This window comes from Anomalospiza imberbis, chromosome 18 (genome assembly GCF_031753505.1).
Source record: "Anomalospiza imberbis isolate Cuckoo-Finch-1a 21T00152 chromosome 18, ASM3175350v1, whole genome shotgun sequence".
Classification (NCBI taxonomy): Eukaryota; Metazoa; Chordata; class Aves; order Passeriformes; family Viduidae; genus Anomalospiza; species Anomalospiza imberbis.
In genome coordinates this window covers 10,869,013-10,894,509 of record NC_089698.1, presented here as the reverse complement: position 1 = coordinate 10,894,509, position 25,497 = coordinate 10,869,013, and the positions used below count along the sequence as shown (strand labels likewise).

The window sequence follows — 25,497 nt, the reverse complement described above, 5'->3', positions numbered from 1 at the left end:
AGTAATAGACTAAAGGGAGGATTTTTAACAGAGCCTGAGAGAAGGATTTGCTCTTCTGTAGGTTGCACATTTTAAGGGAATGAAATTGTGATTTAAGGTGTTCGCTGTGCTAGGTGGATCTGAAGAATGGGAGTTCTTTCTTACAGTGCTGAGGTTGTAGCAGAATGAGGACATGATGCTTATGTCTTAAAACCCTATAATTTTAGGTCTGTATTCTCTGTGGTGTCCTCATGGACCTGAGGTTTCTGTCACTTTGCAGTTTTACCTGTGCTCGGCCTTGCCTGGGAGCTATGGGAGCAGTGGACAGAGCAAAAATCCAATTTCAGTCATGCTCTCTTCTCTGTGGGTATTTCATTACTTACACTTCTAACAACAATCTTGCCTCAGTTTATTTACAGCTGTGGTGATGCAGCTCAGCATAAAATTGGCCAGTGCTTTAGCATTTTTAGGAAAAATGTGCATTTTGTCACCTGAGCAGGCTGGTGCTCCTGTGCAGCAGAGCTGTGTCCTGGAGCTGGTGCAGGAGCTCTGTTTGGAAGTTGGCTGATCCCGCCGTGTCCGTTTGCCAGACCCGGTCCTTTCTCTGTGTTGCAAAGGCAGCTTTCCAAGAACAGGTGTGTTCTGTGGTGCAGTGTCCAGCTGCTGCGCACAGACCTTATTTCACATCTGAAAATACATCTTCTGGCACTAAGAAAAATCCTTTCGGGCCCCTGTCTCTGCACGGGTGTAAATTGGTTCCCAGCTGCTGTAGCACTTCCCTGTTGTCCAGGTGCATAAGGCTTGCTTCCATCTTTTTGTCCCTAACTGTCTGCATGTGTTGTTGAACCACTGTAGCTTCATAAGGTATGAAAAAGCTTATTGTGGGTTTAATTTTTTGGAAAAAAAAAGTCTCAGTTGTGTTAAAAATACTTTGAAAAAAGGTACTTGCCAGCTGTGATTAGTGGACATGAGCATTTGCAAACATGAAAAATAGGGCTTATTTCAGTGACTGACAGTCTTGTTAATGATGCTGTTTTCAAGAGATGAGAACTAATTCTCATATTGCTTTATTTATTGGTTTGTACATACAAATCTGAGATTTTTAAGGTAGGTTTACATATTTATTTTAAATTCCAAGTGAACTGAATGCAATTACTTTCTTTTATTAAGATACTATAAGAAGGAGAGACTAATGCTTTTTCCCCATCTCTTTCATAGTTTTAAATACATGAGCTATCTTTTCACACTGTTCTTGTAAGGTATTTCTTCTGACAACTTCTTTTTTTCTTCAGTAGTGCCCACACCTATAACCATATGTACTTTTATTTAACTCTTTTTAAGTGTCTTAAGTCATCTTGCTGAGCCAATATTTCAGATAGAGGTGTCTTATCCTGAAAGGAGGCTCTGCTGAGAATTTTGCTGGTGAAAAAGAGTGCTGTCATCCTGGAAAAACTAATTTTAATGTGAAATATGGGATAAGTCCCAGATGGAAATACTCTTTCAAAGAATATGGACTTTTTAAAAAGAAAGGGTGTTTGAATCAAATGCTTGTCAGTAGCGAGTAGAGAAACTTTCTTTGTCAAGTTTCTGCAAAAATAAAAGGAGAGGCGAGCTGTGTACCATACTGCTGCATGGCAAGGTTGCTCATGATTTTGTAGATTAAAGAAGAGCTAAAATTAGTTTTCTGCAAGTGGAATAGAATGGGAGAGGAAAGAGGTTGTTGAATACCCATTTTCCCCTTGCTTCCTGTCTGTGCTCCAGCAAGGAAATGGAGCTGGTTAGTGACAAAATTTCTGCTACAGCAGAGGAGGGAATAAGCATGGGCAGAGCAGTATATATGTGTGTGTGTAAGAGATTAGTAAATACCAAGAAATTTATCTTCAGGCACCAAGCTGTTGGAAGTATGACAGCAGATGAGTATGGAAGCAGCAAGACCTAGGTCATTACTTTGCAAAACACTTGCTCTGTCCTTAATTTCTAGCATTTTGTGGTGAATTTGTTGTGCTGGAGCCTATTGAGAAGGCACAGCACCATATCTTGTTTATCTTCAGTTAGTAGGTGTTTAGTGTTTTTCAAGGCCTGATGTAACACCCCCTTCCTTTTTACTGCTGCCCAGGCTGGCAATAGAGATTGCTTTGTTCTTTTTTTTGCCCTTTGAATGCACAAAAGATTTTCACAGCTTCCTTCATTGGTGAGAGCGAAGAAGGGGATTTCTACACCAAAATCAAATGTATTTTTAGTATTTCCTTTCCAAGAGTGTTGTATAAAAGTAATGTGGATTGCCTTGCGTGTGTGCCTTCTCAGGGTGGTGATTAGGAGACAGACTGGCAGGGCAAGCTAAGAACAAAAAAGAAGGCACTGTATTGAGTCACTAATCTTAAGAACAACTGAACTCCCTCTTAAATGTTATAATCAGTGGGATGATTCTTGTATTAGCCATCAAATGTTTCGTGAGTGAAATGGTGATATATTTAGAAGCTTCTCTTCATAATGCAAAGGGTGTGGAAATTAAATCTAATGATGTGTCAGAGTAATCAATAAAACTACTGGGTTTTGGAATAAGTGTAAATGTACAGTGCTGTCTTTGCTCCTGGGAGAATTCAAATTGGTAGAAGTCTTAGAAGTCTTTCTGGATTCAGAGGTCTGAGAATTTGCTTTGATTGCAATTAAGCATTTAACATGCTGCTGCCATGAATTAAAATGCAGTTTCTTCCAGAAGACTCAGGTGGTGCTTTCAAGTCTTAGTTGGCTGGATTAGATGTGTATGTGGGAGGGCAGGGAGTAAGAGGAGCTACACCTTGTTGACAGAACTTGTCAAGTACTAGTAAAATAATTTTTTGCATTCAAGATTTTTTACTTGTTTGCTCAGTTTAGTTTGGGAGACCTGACTAATTAAGGTATTCTGAGGATGGGAGGCAGTTTACAACAGAAAACAAATAATTGACTTGAATTTTTAAAATACTGCACTTGGTAGGCAACAGACTGCAAAGCACATAGATGAAATTCTGTTGTGCTGCTGTCAAAAATCTGTCACGAAATCCTGGCATGCAAACGTAGAGTTTGGCCCTTAATCTTGCATTTTTCAGGAACTGAAATTACCGGCCACATTCCATTTTGAGGATTGTTAGGAGCCTCCTGAGAACAAGGATGTCATTGTATGAATGTGCGTGAGTATCTAGCATGAGAAAAGTGACTTAAACCTCAGTAAATTTGAGAATACCAAGTTTAGAGTTCATATGTTTGTCTTTCAGGACTAGTCTCACTTCACTTGTTTTTTACCCTCCCTGGAGCTTTTGCTATCTCAAGCTGTGTATCATGTAGACAGGGCAGCTCTGGGCTGAAAGACAAATAAAGCAAAGAGCGTGGCATTAGTAGAAGTTTACAGTAACTTGAATGTACATGTGTATAGTGACTGATTAGCACAAGGAAAAAATCCTCCTGTCCGTGTTTGCTAATTGCAAGGCTTTATTTACTAATATATTAATAATTCTTTAATAAAAAAAATTAAAGTGAAGAACAGAAATCAGTGTTCTCTTGGTGCTGGTGTGCAGTACCTCTTTTAATTAAGATTTCTGTCACCTATTTTAATTAAGATTTCTGTCAGTTCTGCATTTAACCTTTTCAGGGTACTGTGGTAGTAGAAGTTAATGGTTCCTTTAGTTTTACCCAGTGACTGGAGATCTTGGCTAGGATGCAGGAGATGACTTCCATCCCCTAGGGTTTCTGGCCCTGCATCTCTCACCTTTGAGGGGAGTGTTCTCATCACCAAACTATGTGTTATTCAGAGGTTGAGCTTTGTGTGTCCACTTAAATCTCTTTCACTTCATATAAAATACTGTAAATATTTGCTGGGCCAGGAGGCAGGCATGCCTTTCTGCCTGGGGTTGGCAGAGACCTGGATTCCCCTTCCTGCCTGGATAAAAACCTGGTTTGGAAGACTGAAGGGTCTGTGGTTTGTGGGGGTAGTTCAGGCTGCTTTTCTGGGGATGAAAGGTTGAATTTCCATGAACAGAAGATGACCTGAATATGATTTCTTGTGTCACAGGTAAGTGAGTGCTTAGGTGTGTGGATCCACCAATATCAATACTTGTTCTTGAGCTTTGTGTGAGGTTTGATGGACCTGAGAATGTCTCTTTCTTCTGCTGAAGTGTAGGATTCAATACATTGCTTATTTTGTGCACTTTGGCATTTTGGTATGAGTTAAGCAGCCTGATGCTGTTGGAATTTGAGGAATTTTGTGATGACCACCAGACAAATTATTGGGGATATTGGGTTGAGATAAGTTGTGTTTTGGTGAATACCACCATTTTCAATACTCGATTCAGTTGCTGAAACTCAGTCATTTGTCACTGAAACACAATGCCAAAAAATGGGTATTTAGGAAAACTTTCTACAAAAAGTACTTTGAAAAATGTCTCATGCTTTTTAAAATGCATTGATTTTTATTTCCTGAAATTTGGAAGAAGAGCAGAGCAGACTCTGGTCTTTTTCAATATCTCAGCTATTTTATATCATTATTTTGATAATGTGATGTGTCAACATCTGTGGCGTAGGTGCCATTGTTTTTATTGTCCTTTGACATTTTACAATGACTCTAAGCATTGTAATATACTCTAAAGCAAATAATTGGCACAAATTGTTCAGTCAAAACAGTCTAATTTGATCCTAGTGACATATGAGGAAAGTTTCCACAAAGAATCAAGGGTGAATTTTGTAGAAGTAATTTGTGCACATTTTCTTTCTGCTGCTACATAGCTTTAGTGTCAGTGATTGGGATTAAGATTTGCAGCGAGTCAGGCAGTGATGGGCGTTGCGTGGAGCGAAGCACAAGCTGCTGCGCGGCTGGACGGGATCCAGGCCGTCAGACCGACTCTGAAAGGTGATGACTTAATAAGATTAATGGAGCATATGTGTCATTGCAACACTTGCTGATCCCCTTTCTCTTTAATTCTTCCAAGGGTGCTTGTGTTGATGATCTCTTCTTCTAAATCTTTTGGTGTCTGTGCCTGAAATACTCTGATCTGCCAGACCAAGGTTCTCCCTCCCCTCATGTGCCTCCCGAGAGCAGCTCAGCTCTCACCATACATTAAGTGTCTCTCTGTCTGCTAGAACCACCATGATGACATTATCCCAGAGCTCATTAATTGTGTAGCTGTGTTGCTGTCATCTTCATTATTAGATTCTGTTGAGTATTTCTTTTAAGGGCCAGACCCATGCCTCAGGTCTCAGATTCCCTTGGATAGCCTCCATATCTGTGTGTCACATTAAGTGGTAGGGTATAGACAGGGCTGTCAGAAAGTCGGAATGTTGCTGGCTTTTGGAGGGATACTTTGTAACTGATAACTAACCAAGTAAACATTGTTAATATCCTGCAGCAACAAGGATTCAAAATAATAAATGTATGAAATAAGGCTGAAGTGACTTCTTTTTTCAGGATCTCAGAAAGGAGGTTCTTTAAAGCTATCACAGCCAGTGTCATAAAGTAGGGGCGAATGCACTAAGATGATTCTCTACTGTACAGTGTTATCCTTAAGATTCCATTACTGAAGTTGACAATGTAGAAGTTGGAGAGATAAAATCATATCTCAGAGTTTGTATATGGTAGCATTTTCCCTGACCAGTGGAATCTGAAGGGAAAATTACACTGTTTGTCTCTCATTTTTTTTCCTACTGTGGCTCCAGGTTTGGATGTTCTTCTTTTACTTCCTGTAGCTGGTTCATAGACTTTTGACCCAAAAAGTTATTTTCCCATGCAGGCGGGTATGGAGCCAAAGACTGGGAAAGGATTCTCCTCCATTTTTATGCCATAACCTTGTTCCTGCAGGTGCTTCCACTGAGAAGGTTGTGTGGGGGAAGCAGGAGGAGACCCAGGGGGTTCCACCCTCTGTTCATACACAGTCTTTAACTTTTGCCAGAAGTTGGCAAGCTTACCTTACTTATTCAAGAAATAGGCTCGAATCTAGATTATTCTTCAGTTCATCTAAAAGGAAAAAATAGTTCTGTGCAGCGTTAACTGCTGACCGTTAAAGGTAAGCATCCTGCAGTCCTCTTTGTTTTAATCAATGCTTCTCTGCTTGCTCAATTTGGAAGTCCAAATTTCCTTCTTCATTCCTATGTACTCTGCTGTTTTTTGGACAGAAGTATCTTTAAAAAGTTCTTTTGTTCATCTGATAACTAGCCAGCAGCAGGTGATTTCTAGTAAATTCGTAATGATACATAATTTTAAGTATATTTCAAACTATTTCAGAAGTTTAGAGATCAACAGAAATGTTAAGAATTGATTGTGTTTGACTGAATCACAGAGGTCTGGGAGCTCTGCTTACACTATTTTCTCATGACAGTAGTACTGCAAATAGCAGCTTCATGTTAGAATAGCAAAAACTTGTACATGTAGATTCATGGTGCAGTGTGGTTTCAGGTGGTACAAAAAATCAAGTGATCTCAGCGTGTAAATTTGGTGCCCGTTTCTCTACGGCAATGACGTTTCTCTACAGCACCGACAGTTTTGCAGAGGGGTTCTCTTCATGGGTTAAGCTAGTAGCAAGTATGTATCCTCAGGATTTATTTTAATTTCAGTCATTACTGGAATAATGAGCCCAGCTGACTCCAGTTGAGATAGCACAGCTTGGACAAGAACCAGCTTTACAAAATGTTTGAGCTCTGCAGTAGTGCAATTAGCAGGGCAGAGGTGAACGCAACAGCTGAATTATGGCTCCACTCAGTTCTGGTGTCTGTGGCTCCTGGCCATCTGACATCCCTTCTGGTCAGATAGATAGCCCAGGCTTCAAACGTGATTTAAATTTTTCTGGAAACTTTAGTAGTGGGTAGAAATTCAACAGTGAATTCTGAGTCATTACTGTAGTTAGTATCAGACAGCTGTTGGTACAGATCTATTGGATGTATAAGACCAAAGCTCAGTGGTGAGTTGTTATATATACTGGATATATAAGATCAAAACTCAATAGTGATTGTTATACAAAGAAGTGATTTTACTAGTGCCACTTTTGGGTTACAGGTGTGATTTATCTCACCGTCATCTCTGTCAGACCCACTTGGCAAGATAAAATAGGTGTAGTGTGACTTAGACTTATTTAGTCAATGGGAAGTCCCTTCTCTAGGTCACTGTTAGCTAAAGGTGAGGTAAGTGAAACAGCAGGAGGCAAAGGAGCAAACAGAGCTGGCTTATATGGATTTCTGTAGCCTGTGTTGCAGACTGGTGAGGTGAGGTGTGTCTGTGTTGCTTTCTAGGTTTGATGGTGCAAGGTCATTCTGGTCCTTTTTAGAAGTTCAGATTGATGGCTGTGTGTTGGAGGAAAGATTATCTGCTCCCTGAACGTTCCTTGAGGTGCTGATGCTGTACCTTCACTTGAATAGCTGCTCGGAAAAGTTACCACAAAGGGCTAAAAGCTCTCATGGGGAACATTATGATCTCTGCAGGGTTTTGAAGATGAAGAGTAGAATCTAATTAAGCTTTATGTTGAAAATAGTTTAAAGAGTGCTTTTTTTCCTCAAGAAAAAGGAAACCTTAAAGCTAAACAGTGAAGAGCCGAACTTTTTTTTCTTTAATTTTCTGCTAAGTTGACTACTTCTAAAGCAGATGCAGCTGTAAGCAGTTACAGATGGTACAGAACAGAAAGATACTCTTTATCAAACTTAAGTGCCTTAGACGAACCCCAGTGTTAGTATTCCAGCTAGTTATCTTTCTCTTTATTTTTTATATTTTTGCAGATAAAAAAAGCGGGCTACCTTAAAGCTGAATCAAAAAATGAAAAGAGTCTGCATAAACCAAAACTATTTATTTGCAGGGGGCTTTACTGGAAAAAGTTTCATAAGATTTCCAAAATACCCTCTTTAAAGAATGTTCCTACTTTTTGTTGTCACAAGAAAAGCATCTTAGCTATTTAGGCAAGAGTTTGTTGAAAACAGTCTCTGTCTGTTCTGCTACCTGTTTTTCGCACCTGGAACTGACTCAGCTGCCATAACCCTGGCACTTGGGTGTGTGAATGTTCTGTGCTTCTGCACACAGTTTGTGAGACAGCAATCAGGCCCTGGCCAGTTGAGCTCAGGACAACTCAAGACCCTTTTTTTTTTGAGTTTGCCTCTCAGTTGGAGGTGACGAAAGCAGGGCGCCCATTTTGATGGGTCAGTATTTTGTATTTTCATGCCCGCTGAATCCCCTCGTCACTTGGTGCAGTTGTGAATAGTCACGTTCATTTCAGAATCTCACCACCCATCATCTGACAACATGAATTTGTCTTAATACAGGGCCAGCACGATTAAAGCTGCTTAAATCTGGCTAGACAGACTGGTTACTCTATAGCTTTGACTGGCACAGGTGTGTACTTTACCACTGTCACTGAAGAGTCATAGTTGGGTGCTGATGGTGTTAACTCATTCTTTTATGGAATGTTGATTAAATAGTGTTTCATTCTGCCCAGGCAGTGATACAGTATGTAATCCTGTACTGTGTGAGTAAAGCAACTCTCAGTAGCATTCAGAGCTGCTCTTTCTGACAAGGTCATATTGGTCAATTTGACTTCAGTTCTGGCTTGTTGATTGTAAGGCGTGATTGTTAAATGCTTTGGTTAAACTATTAGTTGTTAGTTTTATTTTTTAATCTGACTTCTGAATACGTTGCTAAAAAGAGTTTGGATTTCTAAGCACGTAATCAATAAATACCAGTCTCAGTGTCAGAGGTATGAGGTGTGGTTTTGGTTTGGCTCTTTAAGTCAACAGTAGAGTCAATATAGGTGAGAAAACATCCTGTTTTCTGATTTCTGTGATAAAAACAACCAACCTCTTTCATACTAGAGAGCCCACTATGTCTTGATAACTTAAAAAAAAATTATTACTATCATGGTATTCTGCATATTTGTAACTTAAGTACAAGAACTGCTGTGGAAATGAAACCTCCAAATAAGACTTTTTTTATATATATTGGGATGGAAGGATGTGTTTTGTCTAGGAAGCAATGTAGTGTTCAGATCAATATCCTCCATACGTGAGGGGACTCTGTAATGTCTTTGTGCACTAAGTCTTGGGTGAATGTTCTTTCATCAGTTAGGACAGCTACATTTTTTAACCTGTGTAATCTACAAAGTGATGATTCCTAGTTTAGGGAAAAGATAGAGACCCTGGAGGTTTTGCTATGTTGTCTTCCTGGGACCTGTTCTAGGTGTTCACCCAGTAGTGCCTGCATGTATGTATATGTTAACCTTTTGTCACATTCATTGCCAAAAACACCTGCATCTCACAGATAAACCAGCTGTATTCCTGCTCTTTCTCGCTCTGAACCACTGTTTTTCTTCAGTTGTTGCATTTGCTTTATGAGGAGGCAGTGACTTAGCAAGGAGATGGATTTGCAGCACATTCTGCTGTCAGAGTTCTGCTCTGCATGACCAACTCTGTCACTTACAAAAGAAGTGTTATGAATGTGAATAAACCCTTCTATTAGCCCTTAACTGCAGTGAATATTATACTCCAGATAGTTAGAACAAAGTTAGATGGAAGAATTTCTCTACTGCTGGTATGCTGAGAGTGACCAAGTCCAGAACTGGGCACAGGTTTTGTGGTGTTCTGGGACAGGTTGGTCTCCTGGAGTGCAGCTTTGATTAGAACCCTGAGATGCCTGTGCAGGATGAAGAGCAGGGCTAGAGTAAGAGCCTGGGGATAAAGGATGGAGCTGGTAAAGGTGAAGAAGTTAAGCAGGAATTTGCACAGGCTGTCTTTAGGTAATACTTTGAGAGCAAGTTAGGCCACTCAGGTATCATCTGTGTGTCTTGAGTGAAACTGTACACATCAGAGAGGATCAACTTAATCTTCTGGTTTTGGCTTTTGGATAAGCGCAAGCGATCAGTTACGGCATCAAGTATGGTATTCCTCTGTGTGCTTGTTAGGAAATCTGCTGTACTTTTTGTGTGTGTTCTTCTGTGTTGCTTCAGATGGAGATGCATACTTTGGTCTGAACTTGTTTAGTTTGTTATCTGCCTCTCTGCATCCCATAAGAAGTTAGATTACAGATTTAGTAAGATTTGTTGTCATAAATATTGAAGTAGTCCTTTTGCACAGTGTGTTGTTATCTGTCCAAGCAAAGCTGCCAAAACTATTGCACATTTGTCTTACAGAGCGTTACAAGAAGATTTTCAAGGTGAAGCTGTTCTTGAGGTCCTCAGAGGTGACACAGCCTGTCCTGTCTGTGGTGCTGGGTTATTTTTGCTGTTCAGCTGGGGCAGTGGCAGCTCTTGGTGCAGTGATGGAGCAGTGAGCTCAGGTCACACCTTGGCAGGTGTCAGACTGTGCTGGTCTGGCCGGGCTGAGGGACAGTCTGAGCACAGCATTGCTGTGGGGCTCTTGGAAGAGCAGTGCAGGCCAACAAGAATTGCCCTGTATATCCTGAGAGTCCTCCCTTTCTGCCACATAATAGTCTGTTTTCTTTTGTGCTTTTTTGACTGGTTGCTGGCACCGTTATGACCATAATATTCTGTGTGTGATGGAAAATTGTCAATAAATATGCCCAGGATGATGTGCCTGCCTCAGCTGCCCTTTAGATGAACTTAGCCCTGGATCTGCAGCACATTCTGACTCTTGGATAATGTGGCTGTTAGAGGACCAAGAGAAGGGTGGAGTTGGGTAATTAGTTGTGTAGAGTTTTTAGGTTGAACAACCTTATTCAGAAAAATGGCACTTCTGGACTTGGATGGCTGACAGTGTCTGGGATGAGGCTGAACTGCATTAATAGAAGACAGGCTGTGTTTTCTTATGTTAAAGACTCAATTGTCTGGAACCTGGTTCCAGATTGGAAGACACTAATACAATTCCCTTTCATTTGGGAAAAGTGTGAAAATTTGTTATTCCTTGTTGCTAATAGAGGCCTTTATTTTGCTGATTGTAGTTCAGCTATTGGAAGTTTTTTGTAATGGAATTTTTCAGAGCTGTTAGGAAACTGGCTGCTGAATGTCCTGTATCTTGGTACTGCATAGGAAATGGATAACTTTGGAGGAGCAGGATTCTAGAACTCCATGACAATCTATTTATAGTGTCTATATGACTAATTTGGAAAGGCTGCAGTGCTATAGTCTTTCCAAATTTGTTGAAGTGAGATCACAGAATCTCCTGACCCCTCTGGACACTGACCAATGCCCCAAATCATCCAAACAGATCCAACTTCTCCTTCATTTCTGTGGCTGTTAATTCTTTTGCTGACAGCTTGTACAGAGAGAGGAACAAAGGAAATAATTGAAATAGTTGCAGGAATTCATGTATCTTAGCTAGTGTGACACCTTATCAAGGGAGTGATGTCCTTTATTTTTTCTGTCCAAGCACTGTAAAATGAAGCAAGTATTTAGATTTTCTTGTAGTTGTAGACACCTGAGGACAGTAACTCTGCAAAATGCCCAACTAATAGAAATTCATAGTGCTCTTGTTTTGGAAACAAAAGTTGTTTTGAGTAGTAGATGTTTTGTAACTAAAAGTGTCTTGGGTATATATGTTGAGATATTTTTAGTAATCAATGCTGAGTGGATGTTTTCTTGATGATGGGTAATTTTTAGCTTGTTGTAACTAGGCCTTTTTTTTTCTTTTAAAAAAAAAACCTTACTAAACTTAAGGAATATGCCACCCACCTACTTCTGATAGAAGGCAAGTGGGCCAAGACCAAATGGTAATAAAAATCCTGCACAACTCTAATGCCACTTGCAATTTTCTTCACAAAAGGAATCTTCTTTCAAGTTGCTTTGTAAGATTTAAATGTATCAGAAATTGCTTTTGATTTTGCAGTTAGAGAATTGACCAAACTGATTTGCTTTCCATTCTTTCCAGGAGGAAAGATCCCATGAATGTGAGGGTGTGCTGGGTAAGGCTGAAGGGACATAGAGTTTCAGTTGCTGTGTGGTAATGCTGTGGTTCTGAGCTCCTCTCAGGTGTTGCTCTGGTTGAGATCAGTGACAGACTCTCCTTGCTGCCAGCCAAACTGGGCTTTCCCTGCTGGAAAGGTAGGAGAACTCTCTGAAGGAGAAAATGTGAATAGAACAGCTGAGAAACCCTTTCTGTCACTGTGTTGGTTGGATTTAAGATCTGTGTTGTGTTCATGGCATAAAGAGATAATTGGAGGTCCATGCTATCAGCAGAGTTTAGTGACAGGGTAATCAGTTACTGCTTTGCTTATTAACAAGTGTTGGGTTCTGTACCAGGCGTGATTTCCACACCAAGGCACATTCCATACAGTCAGAATGGAAATGAGGAGCTGATGTGTGTTTGTTTGGTGGAATGGCTTCTATATTTTGGGGCATTTGCTTGGGCTTGGGGCTTTTTGTTGTGTTTCCTTCTTTCTTTTAGTGATTGATAACTGTTTAACCCCTTGAAAGAAAATAATTGCTGCTGAATGGCTTATGCTTTGACATCAGAAGCCTGTAATCAACTGCTACAGACACTGCTGTTTTGCTACAATTTGCCTGTGACAATTGTCTGAACATTGTTAGCAGCTAGCTCAGTTGTGCTTGGACTTTTCCAGGCAGAGTGATTTACATTTCTCATAGGTCACCATGAGAATCATCACAGCATTCATGTACCTGTGTTGTGTTTTGTAAAGAAGTTTTTCACTTGTGCAATAGTCTGGCCTTGGATGTGGTAGAGATGCTTATATTTTTATTTGTCTTCTCCTAATAATGTCTCAGGAGGTGCATCTCCAGCCAGTGTCTTGTTTGAACTTTCAGGGAAATTATCATTCTGTGCTTTGAATATCTGTGCCCTATTACCATGGCAAATAATTCATGCTGCTAATTAAGACACTGCTAGAATTGCACAGAAAGATGGGCAGGGAAGGAATACAGTTTACTTATGCTCACAATTTATCTGTCTTATAAATGTATAGGACAGCTACTGCCAAGGTGGCTCACGGTTTACCAGTGAAGATATACGACCTTCTGATTCATGGTGTATCTGTCTCCTGGAGGGAGGAGGGAAGAGCCAGATGTGTTTTGTCTGGTGCATATGGAGGCACGGGGTGAGGAGCAGCACTGTGCCCCTGCTAGATTTGTGTTCCACAAGAGAGAAACACATTGAGAGGGACCTTTCTGCTCAGTACTGAGGGCTTGAAACTGGGAAGGCCATGAGTTCCCCGTAGAACTGATGCCTGGCAGTTTCATGCCAAGCAGAGTTTCTTACAAACCCCAAGGAGACTCTTTTGTAACTGTGAAATGAATGGGAAGCCATTGCACAATCTGGCAAATGAGTAATAAATCCAGCAGACTGTTTTGGTGTTGGTTGGAGTTCAAAGAGAAATTAGGAGACCTGATGAAGGTATGTGTTAAATACCAGGGAAGTATCAACACTGAAGAAAGCTGATGGCAATGTCTTTGTTGTCCACATGTAATAGTGGAGACTCTAATAATTCTGTTCCATATTGTAACTGTGTATCGTAAGCCAGATACTATTTCTGCTTTTCTTTTTCTTTTCCTGTTGTTATAGGTAAGATGAATTAAATTCCATGTTGTCTGAAATCTGGTGGGTAATTTGTATACTTTCTTCTCTCTTCAAAAACAGTTATTACTAAATCTTATTTGATAGAAAAAGATGAAAATCATCAGCTTTACCAATGGCATTGTGGTAGTTCATACTGCACCTTGTCTGGAATTGAGTTTTACTGCCATTGCACACTTACTGCAGAAAATCAAATGCCTAGTATTGGAAAAGAATGTTTTTCTAGTCTTTTTTCTTATAAAAGATAATGTTTTCCTTTGTAAGGGCCTATGTGATTAGATGTTTATCCTCTGTTCCCAGGAGAGCAGACATTGTGGTTCATATTTTCTGTTTTGTGAAACAAGATTTCATATAGCTGACTACGTCTCTGGAATCTATGTCATTCTCCCCCTAAAATGAACTGAAAGCAAATCTGCTTTCTAAAACATGAAAGAAGCCTAGAGCAAACTCTTTGTCATCACATTCCTGGTCAAATCCAGCATTTGCCTTCCACAGAGTTTCTAATATTTAGTAATGTCTGTGGTTTCCCATGGGGTTGCTTAGGTGAACATAATAAGTGAGAGCTGTTGAAAGAGAAAAGACTTCATCATGAGCTGAATTGAGCAAAAACTCTTGGGGGTTGCATGCATGTTTTGCATGTAGTTCTTTAAAATCATACTACTTTTATTCCAATGTTTCTTTCCTTCGCAATTATTAATCAGAGACAGAAAATACCAACTTATTATACAAAACCTACGTAGATTAATTGAATTATTACTGGTATATACCAGAAACATATCAGAAGTTATGGGGTGATTATTCACATCAACTAAATTTTAAACTTCAGCTCCTGGACTGCATAAATACCTGAAGGGAATGGAGAGAGCAGAGGATGCTTGTCAGCCCTGGGCAGAAGCTTGACTCCACTGACTGCATGGGGAGCTGGTCTTGGAAGTGAAGGGCTCCAGGTGCCCCCAGAAGAGGGACTTGAATAACCTGTGTCCATTGGAGTGAGCATGGCACTTCCAACAAAAGGGAACTGTTCCCATCTACCTGCTGAGGTGCCAGCAAATCCTGATTGCTGACTGAGAACTTGGCTCTGACTTGCAGAAGTGCAACCTCAACATGTCCTGCAGCATTACTAATAAATGAGAGCCCTTGCCTTAAGAGGTGCATGGTTCTGTACGTTTGGTATTTTTAGAACTGGTTTGGGGTTGATGAAAGTGTGTTTTCCAAGGGTTATACTGTTATATTTAAAAGAAATGTTGGGAGATATTAGAGAAAAATATCTGGACAAACCAGTGTTCAGTCTTGAGTAAAAAAAGTTCACTTTGAAGTAAAGTTCTCTTCATTTTTTCATCCACATATCATATCTGTCACCTTTTTGTCACATTCTTCTATCTTTCTCTTATTAAAACGTTGCCCATCTTTGTTCATTTTGCATTATTATTTGCCTTTCCTTGCATTTTAAATACTTTTATTTAGAACTGTCTTAAAATATAGACAACAAAACAGGCAGGGAAAATGTCTGAAACTTTGAGTGGTTGTGATTTTTGTTGTTGTGCTTAATCCTGTGCAACACAAGTTGCAGTTGCTCATGCATAAAATCTTAACTTAAAAAGTCTCCCCAGTGCCAAACAGTGATGAGATAGTGTTTTAAAAACAGCTTAAAATTTGTGTTAGCTCCATCCTCATGGTGCTTTACTTCTTATGCAAAAGTAGTTTTCAAATAAAACATAAAGGATGATTAATGGATATTTTTAATTTTTTATTTTTACTTTGTTCACTCTGTACAGTAAAATCTGAATGATGTTAAGAAAGTGAAATAGCATTTTAATATTATTTTGGTTTCAAAATAGCATATTGTTTTTAGGTACATGAATCAATGCATGTGGCAAACTCACTGTAAATTGTGTCTAAATTTAGTAGGTGTCTTCAACAATCAGCTAAAAATTCTAATGTTCAAATCAGCTTTGTCATCTTGCTACTACATTTTCCTGAGTTTAACTTTGGTTGGAGTGAGTTTATGTTCTAGTTCTGATGTGAGTGCTTTTGCCTAAAGGGTGCTCAGGAATTATGAGTGTTCCAAGGGTGAACATGGTTATTTTTAGGAAGGTTGAACATCTGGATGTTCACTACAGAACCTTTTACAAGAAAGCATTTTGTTTCTGAGCAAGAAATATCAGCAGAAATGTAGATGCAGCACAACAGAGTGTAATCTCTGCCCTCCCAGGGCACTCGGGTGTTTTCAGACTGGTCTGTTGCTTAAAGTACCTCTGGGATTACTGAAGGATATCAGGAGTATTTTTGTAGGTGGCTTTGAGACTTTGGAATCCAGAGCAGGGATGAAACCAAGCAGAGGTGCCAAATTAGGAGTGGTTATGAGGGACATAAGGATTATATTTAAAATGTTTCTAAGACTCCAGGTGTTTACATTTTAGCTGCAAAAAAAAGTGGATTGAGATCAGTTGATTGGAGAAAATTGCTCTCTATCAGTGTTAAGCAGTTTTCTGGATTCAGAAATTTAAAAAAATGGTGCAGGTACGGTATAGGATTTGGAGTATAAAATTTAAGTTGTATGTAATGGTTTTAAGTCTTTCTCATATATGTTGTATGTGTATGGGGAAAAAACCCTCGAGGTAAATTGTGAAAGTTAAATGAATTAAAACTGAAATGACTTCAAAAAGAGGCTGACGCCTCTTTTGTATGAGCTGTCTTACACCTTTGATTATGCACAATACTGCTTTTAAAATGGATCCTGCCTGCCTAGTTTGGACCTTGAATGGCTAGATCAAGTGTCTTATGAAAATATGCTAATGTGTTATGAAAATATTGATTGCTGAAACATTACATTTCCAGCTCAGGGTTCGTTTTCTCCTGTAGCAGTTTCCAGGTGCTCCTTAGAGAACTGTGAACTTAGAGAACTTTTATTTTCCTTAGAGAACTTTTTATTTCTCAGTACATTGTGAGTGTCCTTAGCTCTATACTCTTTTTTTCCTTCAGCAGGAAACATCAGATTTTCAAATTTTGGTTACTATTCTAGTTTTCTAATATTGTTGATAAAATGGTAAATCTGCTTCTAGTGGGAGGCAATTTTTAAAACTCATTGATACATAGGTGTTTTATGTACCCCTTGAGGATATCAAAACTCTCGTGTCTACATGCTGAAAGGTTTCTGTCTCTCCAGCTGTGTATTTGCTGGTGTGATAACAGATTGCTCCTCCCCACAAGTACAGCTGGATTTCACTTGTTTGAATGTTGATAGTGGGAGACTGTTGCCAAGTTGAAAAGACTGATTTGTTTATTTGAAGTATTTAAATCCGGTCACTCATTTTGATTTGTGTTTTGTTACTTGCTACATACATTACATGGAAATGTGAATTGAAACAGATGGTGAAGGATCAGAATTTAGGCTTCCAGCATGTAAAATTTCCTGGAAAGCTGAGTCTTCTTCTATGGCATCAGCAGCCTGTGTTCAAAACCACATTGTGTTTGTTTTATAGTAGCTCCTGGATGCCAGGCATATATTAAGTTGTTCTGAGCCTGCTGCTGCATGGACATCCCCATTGAGCCCAGTAGTTCTGTGTTTTTCCTAAAAGAATTGAGCTGTTAATTCCCTAATCCTTGGGGAAATTATTTTAAGTTAATGTCAAAATTGGAGATCATTGCTCCTGTGGGTTCAGAATTCATACTAAAGTGTCTGTTCATTCTTTTCAAAGCAATCCTGTTAAAGATGGAAAGGAGTTAACCTGGCTTGCATTTATGTGTTTTCCTTTCTATCCATGTGGTTAGAAGCATCATGATTTTTACTATCTACTGAAAAATCTGATGTGGCTGCTTCTGTCAAGGCTGGACTGGCGTTTTGTCTATGTTCAGTTTATGCTGGTAAAGATGTAATCTGACTCTGCTGTGACATTTAATGAATATTGAAGGAAAACATCTTTTTGGAAGTGGATCTCTGCTCTGTTGCAGTTGTTGTGTTGCAGTTTCTCTAGCCTAAAACACCCATAAAAGGAGTACAACCTGAATTAATGAAATGAGATATGTATTTAGAATGACTGGTGCAAATTAGTGGATGACCTGAAACAGGAGAGAACTTACTTTCCTGTGTAATATTATCTCAATGCCTTTACCTAGAAATTTGCTTTTTAAAAGGCAAACATTTTGTCCAGTAAAAATAGTGTTTTGGTTTTATTTGGGATTTCTAGTAGTTTTCAAGCCTGGCTGTCCCTGGCTTTGCAGAGTATTACAGACTCACCCTGTGTGTTGCCTGATGCAGGATCTGGGGTGTACATTTCAGTTCTGTGTTTGTAGAAGGAGAATGATGCATAATGAAATGTCGATATCTCTCTGATAAAACTAGTTCAATTTTCAAGTGGGTGTAATTTGATGCTGGTCAAACGGAGATTTCATTTGGTTCTGTACATGAAGACTCCTGTGCTTCAGTTTGTCCAAAAGGTTTATGTGGTGCAATATTGAAGACATGACAGCTGCTGTTAAGAAAATTTGCTCTTAATAAGCATTTCAGCATTTGGAGGCTCAGCTCAGCATGTGAGATGCCTCTAATAATCTCTGAACATTATCATTTAATTAAACTCTACTGTTTAGAATAAGCCAGTACAAAAGAGCAGTAGGACATGTTCTCCTTCTTTTTCCTGTTTCTCAAGACTGAAAAGAGCATACTGGGTAATACATTTGGAACTGGTCCACTTGGTCTTTGTGTTCTTTGGATTTTGGGTTTTGATGTCCCCTCCCCGAAAAAAGCACAGTAGACGAAAGTTTGAAGAAGAACTGCTACTTTTTGTGTTGTCACTAGTGTTCCTGTGACTATGGAGATGTTAACTGGAAAAAGAAATTGGATTTGAGGGGGAAATTGGATCAGTTTACAGTTTGGTGTTGGGAAAGAGTGTAGGTTCCCCTGTTGTGAGTAAGAGAATTTTAGGTCATTTTAACCTCAGAGTTCTTCCACTTTGTGTTTCCTTTTGCCTGTGAGCCAGCTTCTCCCATTACTGTATATTTTTCTAGACTAAATAAACTCAGTTCCTGTCTCTCCTAGTCATCTTAGAAACTCATCCTGCACTCATCCCAGTGACAGGCTAATAATTCTGCTCACACTGAAACTAAATTCATATCCGAGCCTGCCTTCCCCCTCAGCAGTCCTCTCTCGCTTCTGTGCTGGATGGATTGTGTGCTCTTACACCACATGACTCAAAAAAACGAAAATTGAGAGAACACCTCAGGAGAAAAAAAACCTGTCTGTCCAAAATACTGGCATTAGTAGGTTCACTGGTGTGGAGAAATCATAATGCTCATAATATAAAACCCTAATTGACTTCTGTAGTACATCATGTGCAGTTTTAACAAGGTAATTGCATTAGAGTCTGTTTATGTGCGTTTAGTGCCATGCTAACAATTGAAACTGAAGATCTGTTTCCTGCTTCATGATACCCTGAGTCACCCAGCCTTTGGCACAGATACCTGCACTGGTTGGCTGTATTTGTGTATAATCTCATTTTGGTGCTTTATGCTCAGAAATTTTCTTCCTCGAATAAACACACATTTGCTTGTTTGGGTTGTCCTTCTATGGTAAGTAAAATAGTAATTTCTTCCCATTGATTAAAAGACTTTGTGGAGTGTGTCCTGTGCTTGAACGTGTGAGTGGCATCAGAACAGGAGGAAATTCCCAGTTTTAAACTTAATTTCCCCCGTTGTACCACCTCAGTTGTAACTGAACTAGGCATGGGAATTGTGGTGTGTTCAAATACGCCTTTGTGCATTCACTCTGGGTGGGATCCATTCAGTAGTGAAAAGCTGCTCTTTGGTATATTAGTAGTGTAGGTCCTAATTTATTTTCTGTTTAAAGGAGTTTAGTATTTGTAAAGAAGTTGTCTTGCATTTGCTGTTCAAAAAGCAAATTATGTTGCTTTTTAATTTTAGAATTATATTTCTGGTTTTGTGACTAGCAGTGCATTATTCTTAAAAAATGAAGTACTGAAACTATGAAATATTATCATTACAGTATTACAGATGTGAGATTTTACTTCAGGCTTTTCGTTCTAGCTCCATGGAAGGTTTGTTTTTTTTGCTTTTGTTGTTGTTTTGTTGGTTTGTCTTTTTAACTCCTTGGCTTTCCACTTACTTAGCAAAGTAGCAGGCATGTTTCAGTCAGTGCTTCTGCTTCAAGGAAGAAAGGAAACATACCTTACATCTTCTGGATTCATTGCTGGTAGTTCCTTCACCCACTTGAAGCTCATTTTTGCCCCACCAACACTTTTTTCTTGTATTATAAGGAATAATGATAATACTTTCTACTTTCTACTTTCTGTGCCTTTTGATCATGTTTGTATGTTTGGAAAATAGACCAGTTCAACTTAGTTTGACTTCTGTGCCTGTGTCTGCCAAAGTAACCTGACACTCTAGAGAGCTTTGGGTCTATTACAGGCCCAAGTAGCTTCTTGGAGTTCTTGACATGAACAAGTGTAGAGCTGAAGTCTTCCTATCCCTCTTTTCTAAATTTAGAAAAAGTTAAAGTCTGAGTGTCATGGTTTAAAAATACTCAAAAGTAAGGCTGTGTCCAATTTTATGAGTTTGTTTGATGTTCTCTGACTATTTGAGAGAGGTTGGATTTGGTTCTGTTTGTTTATTTTTCTTAAGTGAAAACATAATTTGTACGTGTAGACAGTGTTACAGAACACTGTACACTAATTGTTTGTACAATTGTACATTAATTGTTTGGCAATAACTTGCAAAGTAAATCTCAATCTCTGAATTGTAAGGCAGATAGGAGATATTTGCTCACCACTGTCTTCCCGGTCCAGATGGAGCAGCAGTGAGGACTTGGACAAATATTTAACTCCAAATTACAGAAACTCCCAAGTTTTATCAGCTTAGGGCACAGGGCCCTTTGAGATCTGTTGGCTGGATGTAGAACTTGTGGTGTGGCAGCTGTGTTAGCAGTGTTGAGTCAGGAGAGAAATTGCTTGTCAGCATTGGCACTGCGGTGCCAGCAGGCTTCTGTAGGAGCAGCACCCCCTGAGCCCGGGGGGAAGAGCTGTGCCCGAGCTGGGGCTGGCAGCAGCAGCTGCTGGGGCAGCAGCATCTCCTGTGTCACTTGGATGGGGCCTCGGGGCCTGGGGGATTCTTGTGTGGGAGGGACTGGGACTCGTTCTGCAAGGGAAATGTGTTTCACTGTAATCTGGAAGTAGGGAGCATCCTCCTGTTTTATATGATTATAGTCATTCTAATGAACTTTTCTGTTAAGTACGAAAAGACTTAGATCAAAACATAGATGGGAGCCTAGGCTGAAGATTCTGGGGAAGTTTTTATTTTTTTTTCTTGTAATTAGAATAAGTGCCATGAAATGAAACTCAGCACTGAGCAGCCTTCTGTGTAATGCAGAGCTGGACCACCAAGTGATTGAAAACTCCAGGTTGCATATATGACTGGGGCATAAATTGATACCTTTATATCCCAAAGAGCTCTTAGCCATCAAAATTGCATAAAACTTTCCTGTGCCAAGGATAACCACTGAGATTTCCAAATGGCCCTTTCTGAAACGTGATGTTATTTGGATCATGATGAGGCTGTCTAACATAAAACTGTAGGCAGCTTGCACAGTGGTACTTTGTAGACTTTAATTACGGTAACCACACCCTCGATTTGCCTTTTTTCCTGATGTAAAAAGGGCTATTTTTTGAAAATTCATACAGTTGAAAGTGGTAATTTAGATAGAAGAGCTGTTTCAGCAGTTCTTTGGGGTAGGCTAAATATTGGACTGACCTTTGCAGAGTTCACTGGTCTGCTGGAATCTGAAAATTTACATGAAGAAATATACTTGTGGCTCTGGCAGGAGAGGATTGTGTGTAACAGATCTTGATTTGACCTCCTCTCTTCTCTCTCCTTCCAGTCCTCCTCTTGATTATTTGTAGAAGGTGGAAACAGTTTTCTCGATGAGGAAAGTCTCTCAGTGTGGTCAGTTCTTTCTTGCAGCTAAGCTGCAACTCTCTTGCTTTGTCAGATATCTCATACATATCTTTATGGGCATTGTCATAGTTATATATTTACATTTTGTTCTGATATTTGCTGATTTTAATTCTTCCACAAAAACATTGTATTCATACTTCTGTTTGGCAATTTTTATGGTACTACTGCAAAATTTGGACCTACCCTCTGCAGTAAACTGAAGTCTTTTGTAAAGCGATAAACTGTGAAGACAGTTAAAGACAATACAGCTTCTTTAATTAGTTCAGCAAATGGGTTTTGTATTTTTTTCTCATCCTCAAACATCTTTTAAACAAGCTGGTAGTTTGGCCCTTGCAAATGCAGCGTGGCTGCTTCTTGCACCTCAGTGAATACCCCATTTGTTCTTGATGCTGGGGTTTATTGTTAGTGAATGGCCAGTGCCTCGAGGTGGTGTTCTGTGGTGGAGCTGTGCCGCTGGAGCAAAGCTGTCTGCAGTTTACTAGCGAAAACCAAATCGGAAAGGACTGAAATAGCACACAATATTATAAAATGTTATCGTATATTGCAGCAACTACAGTACTTATGGTCTGTTTTGAAAATTAACTTAATTAAAGCGCTGCTTACTTCTGCATGGAAGGTTGGTTACAGGAAGATAGGAAGGTTAGTTTTGTTTCTTTTACATTAGCTCCAACAAAGCTTGGATTACAGGTGTGTGTATTACAGTGTGCTTAGTGAGATCTAACTGTAAGTTGTTCCCAAGAGGTTTTTACTCCCACCTTGTTCATGACCACTTCTTGACTCCTTTTCTCTTTGTGTCACACCTGCTGATTGTGCAGCTGCTGGCCTGAATGAAAACTTGCTTCACAAAAATGGGACTGTGATGATTTTTTCTACTTCTTTCTTCTTCTCCTGTCCATGAGTAAGTTTTAGTATCAAAACCTAAGCTAATTGTAGTGGCAAGTATTTGAAAAAGCAGGTTTTGTTTGCAAAACATAGTGAAGTCAGAGGTGAGCAAACTGAAGCCGATACAATTTGCAGTGGAGCCTGTTAGACTTTCCTTGACTCAAGCTTTCCATTTTCAAACCAGCATAGGCAAATCCTATCATAACCTGGAGTCCTTCAGATTCAGTTGTCAAGAAGGGATAAAAGTAACAAGAGTTCTGGGAAACAGAACCAGGGCTGTGCCTTGGCTCAGCAGTTTGCTGGGGCTGGTCTGCAGTAGGATGCCAGTGCTGTAGAAGTTGCCTGATCTGCTATAGCTCAATTAAAACAAACATGACACAATTAAAATATAAAATCAAGTAAAACATGTGCTGCTAACAAGCTCTGAACCTTGATATCAAATGTGTTTTTATATTCTTGTTGAGTTTAACTTGTTGAAATTATACTCCTTCAGTGGAGGTCCCCTATTGCAGACATCATTGTATAGATGTACTTTTCACATTTTCAAAATCCTGGTCGTACAAATTCAAAATCTTGCTCCTGGAGAGGATTCCTTGGCTGGTGGTTCACATATATTTGGCAGCAAAAGCATGCTCTGCTTTTCATGACTGCTTGTTTTTTCTTTCTTTGAGAAAGAAAGGAGGGAAGGTTCCCAGATATTTTTCCATTTGTCAGGTTTAGAGCAAAACTCTCAACCCAGTCTAAGTCAACCAACCAACCCTCCTCAATAACATAAGGAATGTCAAAAAAGTATTTTGTGTGTGTGTTTAGGTAAGAGATAAAAATTATGTATTCAGGCTCCCATTCCAGTGTGGAAAAAAAAAAAAGGCAGTGTTTTCTGTGACAACCATGTCAAAGACAATCTGTATGATTTTTGGGTATTTATTTCAGTTCAGGCTACTTCACACTCAGATATGTGTGTCCAGTACAACTTATCTGAAGCTGTACTGGTTAATTTTTCTCCATTAACCACTGATTGCAAATTTTGCTCCCAAATATCCTGTTGACTGTGCTTCCACCGGAGCTCTGGGGACATCAGGAGCTCAAAATATTTTTGAGGTACATGAGCACTGTCCTGTGTTGATTTGGAATAATGCTCTTTTGAATGACTAAAGTATTGTTATGCTTCCATGCAGGGACTGGAAGTTGTGCTCCCATTCCTGCAAGGAAACAAGTGCTCCAAGCTGTTTGTGAAATCTGGAAATCTTCCAGTGGCTGTAATTCCTAAAAACTGTGAAACATGTTATTCTTTGTTCTGTTGGCAAACAGTTGGGTGAACCAAAGGAGTAGCTCGGAGAATGTTTTTAACAGAAAATATTTTTTTCTCAAGACCGTGTCTCCTGATGCCTTACTGGGTGCTTCAATTTCCTCTCAAAGTGAGCTCAGAGGAGTGTTTGCTTTTAGCAATTTAGTTGGGAGCTTAGAATTTGGTTTTGCAGAGATAATTTAGGAAAACAGCTTTCTGGAAAGGATAGAAGAGGTGCTTGAGATATAAAATTGTATGGGTAGAAAAAAAAATATATGTATGGTAGTTAATAGTGTGAAAATGTTCTGGGACCTCTGCCTGGTAAACAGCAGAATTTCTCTGGTTGCAGTTTGAAATGCCTGCCTAACAGGCTCTGTGTAGGAAAGTCTGGTTTTAGTGGGACATTTTATATTAGTCTTTTCTCTTTGTTTTGTTTCACTTTAGACTTGTTTTATTTTTTAACATAACCCATGTTTCCATGAATTACTCATACTTAGCATGACAGTGAGATCTGCATGTGACAATGAGATGAAATTGTAAACTTACTTTAGAAAACAAGCTATTCCTTTAACAGAGGCAAAAGCTATAGCAATTTGCTTGCTTTTCCTATGAATCACACTAAAGAATAGAATAGTGTTGAGATATGTTTACAGCTGTGGGTGCCATGACTTCACACTTAAAATTATACCTTTAACTGTTACACTCAGATTTAACTTTGGTTTGGCAGCAAGCCTAATGGAGGCTCTTAAATATGTATATATCTTGCACACGTAAGGCAGCTGAAAGAGGCTTTTTAGTCACACCCTTGACCTGGAATCCAGTAAAGGAAAAAAGTCGTATTGGTTTTACCTATGGAGTGAGTCCACCCCCCAGCCAAAATGAGTATTTGTGCAATTAACTGTAATTGATCTTCATGTCCAAAGCAGTGCTCTTCTTTCATGTGCCCTGGGACTGTGCTCCGGAGTCCTTGAGTTTGATTTGTGCTCTTAATAAATAATTCTACAGTGGCAGCTCACAAATGCCAGGTACATGAGCATCAGAAATGAATTGCTCTTAGCAATAAATTGCCTTAATCACTGAGTTACCACACGCTCTTTTTAAGGAATAAAATAGTAGAATGTTTTAAAAGCTTACAAAGCAGGTAGATTCAGGAAAATGTTTTCCTCATGAGTGGCACATTCCTGCACGATCCAAAATAGCCACAGTCATTGGGTCAGTGCAGCTGTGTGAGGGTGAATGTTGTTTTCTATGTGGAGTTAATAGCTCTAAAAACCTGGTGTGGGGCAGAGGAAGTGCAGAAATACTCTTCAACTTGCTTCAAGTTTATGAACTGCTGTTTCTTGACTTTCTGTTTTTCTGTTGCTAAGACAATCACTGATGGAATAAACACACTAAAAATGCTTTGAAATACATGAAACTCTTGGAGGGAGGGAAGTGGAAACTTTCTCCATCCTTGATTTTGACATTGAACACCAGTTTTCCAGCAGAAGTTGATTGTTCTGATTTAGTTTAGTGGTCTTTTGAGTGATATTGGGGATTGTTCTATTTCTCTTTGAAAGAGTTGCCCATCAGCTGAGATAGGACTCTCACACTGAATGTGTGCCCTCAGCAAGTTTTGAAAATGAATGATGAATACACAGCAGGGAGGGAGAGGCAGAGGGAAGTGCCCTGTCATCACTCTTCTGATGCTGGTACTACCTATGAGGAATTTTCTTCCCAAGAGAATTGGGATGCATGTTGTGTTGGGCACAGATTATTGTCACTTACCTTGTGAGGAGACAGTGGACATTTGATTACAAGGGTGGTATTTGAAATGCAGGTGAAGAGTACCATACTGATTGGGTAAATAGTCACGGATTTAATGTGGGCTGAAGAATATTTGAAGTTTTCTGTGGTCACTTCTCAAGCAGCCA

The 25,497-nt window shown here is 39.4% G+C and overlaps 1 protein-coding gene across 5 annotated transcripts in view; it reads left to right on the top strand.

The window, feature by feature from the left end:
• The window catches only part of SPPL3 (signal peptide peptidase like 3), a 56,141-nt gene that overhangs the window by 1,709 nt on the left and 28,935 nt on the right, over window positions 1–25,497 (top strand). The gene's annotated exons all lie outside the window — the stretch shown is intronic.